Consider the following 5,050-nt stretch of genomic DNA (forward strand, 5'->3'; position numbering starts at 1 on the left):
TTGTGATACATGTCTTGATGTTCTTAGGACATTCATGTTCTTTGTGAGGCAACATAGTTAAGGTGATGCAATCGGCAAAATGTTACCCAATGAACTTAAAAAAATGTGTACTGATGATAAAAATATAATGTCTACAAACTTATATCGTGCAATCTCTATGAAATGAGTAGTCATAAGAAGAAAAGAATGAAGGAAAGTTGTGAAAAAGAGATGAAGAATATAACTAAGCGTTCCTACCATGAACCCTTGGAAAAGAATAAACTAGATGAGGTGGACCTAAATATCATTTCTCTTCTCCATGATGAAGGACCGAGTAAAGCCAAATCTCAAGGACGAAGATTAACTAAGAAAAAGAGATGACAACAATTTTAAAAGTTGTTAATAGTTTTTATAAGATACCAAACAAACTTAGAAGATGTATGAACTGAGTTATTTTGATCTCGTAGACTATTAAGAAAAATGAAGTCACTATAAGAGAAGAAGTGGTATTAATCTTATGCAAGCTAAAGTTGATGTCATAAGTTACATGATAATTTTTACTTATAGCTTGATTGTATATAATAACTATTCCGTTTATTGTTAAATATAAGACAACTAACATTTCCTTGATGTTATAATTCACCTATCGAAGTTATTTGGAAAGACGACATATGCCACCTCACCTTGTATTGTTTCTTGAAGTTGATAGATTTCAATAATATGGTAGACAGGGATATAATAGATATATATGCCAATATTCTAATTCGAAAGGCACTAGCATTGTCACTTGAAGAATCTTATGTGATGTTGATTGTAATGTATGCGGGATTCGAAATACATATATATTTAGAATTTCTCAATATTTTTCTTATTTATTATAGGATTTTAGGCTAGTGAAATTGGTGATATTGTTTCAGAAATGTTTCAAAGTACATGGTCACGAATTATTTAGACAAAATAGCAAGATTGATAAAGGAGGGTCAATTAAATATATTTTTTTATTATTTAGACAAAACAGCAAGATTGTCAATATAATATGGGATATATTATATTCGGGATAAATTAAAACACAATGTTTCTATCACATAGGAGGATTGATAAAAAATGATATGAAATATTTTGTAAAACTTAGAAGGCACTAAGATGGACTTTTATAATGTCTTTTCTATTTTAGACGTTTTTTGATTTTTTTTCTGAATTATTCAACATCAAAATAATGTGTCATTTCCTAATTTTCTATTTTTATTTTTGCTGCAATGTTGTTTAATATTTGAGCTTCTAAATATGTAAAAATTGATGAAAAAAATTATTTTCTAATACATGGTACACTATTTTTGGGGTTAAAATAAAGTTAATGTATTGCATATAAGGACTAGTTTAAATCATTTAAACTTTTCATGAAAGGTTTGGATTTGTCCCAGATGGGCATATGTCACTGTTTTTCTAATTTAGAGAATTATTTTGATATATTTTAAATTTTTAGCATCTCAGATGTGATATATTGTTTTTTAGGTTAATTCAAAAATAGTGTATCACATAGGAGATTTGGTTAAAATAATCTGAAATCTTCTGAAAAACTTGGATTGAAACTAAGATGAACTTTTATAATATGTTTTCCATTTAAGATAATTTGTTTGTTTGATATTGTTCCCCATTATTCATCTAAAATTTTTTATGAAAGCTTTGAATTTATTCCCAATGGGCATATGTCACCATTTATCTAATTTAAATATTTTTTTTTATTTTTCAACATCTTAACTATGTGCCAATTTCTAATTTTTTCTATATTTTTCTATTTCCACCAAAAGATAATGGATCCATGCAATATTTTTTGAGATTTGAAATTCTAAATTGGTCCAAAATAATTAGAATAGAGAATATACTGCAACTTACAGTTCCAATGTAATTTCCTTCAACTTCTTTTTGTCTTTTTTTTTGGGTAAGTAAAAGAATTTCCTTCAACTTTGGACAACCAAACAATTAGAATATATTAAGATATGTTACAATATAATCATATAAGTCATTAAAATTAAGATTGATTTTAGAGGTGTCGTGGTGTAGTTGGTTATCACGTCAGTCTAACACACTGAAGGTCTCCGGTTCGAGTCCGGGCGACGCCAAATGTTAAAATTCTTTGTCACTAAAATTAAGTTTTAACTAACTTGTTTCACCAAAAAATCCTATCTAAATGGCATTGCCCTCAAATTGATGATACATATGGGAATTTACATGATCAACAATTGTATCCAAATTGTTCATATCTTGAACATTTATTTTTTATCTTGCCATGTGCTGATTCAATTCTTTTTTTTTTTCTTCTACCAGCTTGTACGATGCTTCTTAGAGATAATATGATACGATCATATTCTCATTCTCATTGTATCCAATATTATTTACTTCTTGAAAGAAAAATCTTATCATTATTGCTCTTCTTGTATGTGTCAACTCTATAATAATCTTTACAAAAGAAATATAGATTACCATTCCTACCCCTAATAGCATGAGAACATAAATTCTCAAAATGCCTACATGAACAACTTTTTATCTTATATAATTGTTTTATAAGATGTTTTCAACTAAAGAAATTTATGTATTTAACAATATATCATTATTTTGCTATAATCATAATCAACAAGTACTTTGTTTGGTATTATCTATCCTCACTTAAAACAACTCATTCACCAACAACATATAAGACATCATAAATATTATGGTTAAATTTGCCTTCAACCTATTCTTGTATTCTTTTTTTAGTCAATTTATTTTCAAAGACATCACCACTATTATCATTTTCATCATAATAAAATGGATAATTTAAGTCTATAGGAGTGCCAAAACCTTAGCTACTTACCAATTGACTTTCATCCCAACTTGATATCTAGCCTAATGTCTATCTATCAATATTATTAAAAATAAAAAAAATACTTCATCAGGAAGTGGATCCATCCTATAGTAAGATCATTAAAATAGAAAGAAAGATAAACCTATGTGGATAATTCCTTGAGTCAACCTTGTAACATTTTCATTGGATAGAAACCCAAATAAATTTGCATAGGGCTATGATTAAATCATAATATGCTTTATTCAGTTAATGTGTCCATTAATGATCATGATTAGATTTTAAAATTTTCTAAAAGGAAATCACATGAGGTCTTGACCTTTGTTATAGGTGTTTCCATAAGTTTTTTAAAATAATAAAAATTTACTGTATCCCAATAAATATTTTCACCCTAATTTATTTATTTAAATCTAAATTTTTATCTTTTATTTTATCTAATTATAACTATATGATTTAATCTTAACACATCCTCTTAATTCAAATAGTTGTAACTTGAAGTTGTCTTCGAAAAAAAAAATTTACAAAAGCTTTTGTAAAGATATCGATAAATTGGTCTTCGATGATGCATCCACCATTTTACATCTTTAACCTTCTTCGGAGTCTTTAATGGTTGCTTATTTTCACTTTTATTAGAAGACTTGTGAGAATGACTATTGTCTTTTAATGCTTGACACTTCTTAACTTATTGCCCTTTTGAATAATTATCATTGGAACTTTTTTCAAAGCTATCATCCTCATCTTCATCACTACTGGTGCTCTTCTTTTTTGCAATCTTTGTAATAGGTTTACTAGCAGTAGATGGAACATAATCTAAAACTTTTTGCTTCTTGAATTATGGCTAATTATTGCTCTCATTAGAACTTTCATCAACTTTAGTTTTGTTCTAAGCCATCTTCTCATCAGTGTGAATACTGCCATCTTCTCATCAGTGTGAATACTGTAGGATTTGTTATGTAGGATTTGTTATATAAGATAGTTTGTATAGACCCATAAAAATTTAGATGATTATAGCTTTTATATTATAATGTTTATTCATCAGTAATAGTAGCATGTAAGGAGAAATCCAAAGATAATAAGGGAAATACTTTGTTTTTTGTCATCTTCACAATTGTTATTAGTTTTCCAAATTTTTATCATAAATCAAGTATTTTTCATCATAAAAAATAATATAATATCTTTTTCTTATTAGTTGCCCTATACTAATGAGATTTTGTTTTCAACTAGGAATAAACATCATATCATTAATAAATTTTTTACCAAATTTCGTTTTCACAACAACTATTCATTTTCCTTCTACTTGAACCTTGTTGTCATTTCCCATCTATACTGTAGATTTGATTAAATAATCAAGCCTTTAGAATAAATTTTTGTTCCCTGTCATATGATTAATACATCCACTATCTAAAAACCAAGCAAATCTAGAATATTCCTCGTCGGATGTTATAAAGAAAATATTTTCTTCATCCCTTTTTCATTATTATTTTCCTTATAATAATTTGTTTGATTTTTGTTCTAACAATTTTTTTCAAGATGACCATATTTTTTACAATAAGAGCAGAGAGAAACATTTAGATTTTTATTTTTGTAACAATAATGTTTTTCAATATGTTTAATTTTTTTACAGTAAAAACATCAACGGGTTTCTTTTTTACCTTCATTCGAGTTTCTTTTACCCTTATTTGATCGAACATGGTCTTTGTTATTTTGATCTCTCCCTTGATATTTGACTTTTTCTTTTGGTCTTTCTTCTAATATATCTTTATTTGAAGAACATGTTCTGAAGATTATTTTGAAGATTTATTTATTTTTTATTCATAAACTAAAAGAGTGTCTACACTTATTTATTCATTTATTTCTAAAAGATTTATTTATTTCTACATTTATTATATGTGTAGAAATTCCAAAGCTATCTACAAGAATGTTGACACAAGCATAGGTATATTTTTATTTACAATATTTTATATTTAATTTTATTTAAATTATAATTATTAATTTATTAATTTTATCGATTAGATCATTCGAATGATGAAGAGAGGTCAAAAAGCCCTTGTAAACAATTGTTATAGGACAAAGCCTTAGTACACTATTAAATGTAGTCGAGGAAAATTGGTCTTATTATTACCAAGGAAGTATCATTTAGATATTATAAAAAGTACTTTATTTGACCATTTCCTAGATATCTTTGATATAATCATATCTCATGGATTAACTTCAACAATTATATAATGATGG

General features: G+C 26.7%; 1 non-coding gene across 1 annotated transcript; it reads left to right on the forward strand.

Annotated features, from left to right (window-relative positions):
- Nucleotides 1-2,025: 2,025 nt before the first annotated feature.
- On the forward strand, nucleotides 2,026-2,099 carry TRNAV-AAC (transfer RNA valine (anticodon AAC)). The gene has a single exon. It is a non-coding gene; the product is annotated as a tRNA-Val (tRNA).
- The last annotated feature ends 2,951 nt before the right edge of the window (nucleotides 2,100-5,050 follow it).

Source organism: Musa acuminata, chromosome BXJ3-2 (genome assembly GCF_036884655.1).
Source record: "Musa acuminata AAA Group cultivar baxijiao chromosome BXJ3-2, Cavendish_Baxijiao_AAA, whole genome shotgun sequence".
NCBI classification, from domain to species: domain Eukaryota; kingdom Viridiplantae; phylum Streptophyta; class Magnoliopsida; order Zingiberales; family Musaceae; genus Musa; species Musa acuminata.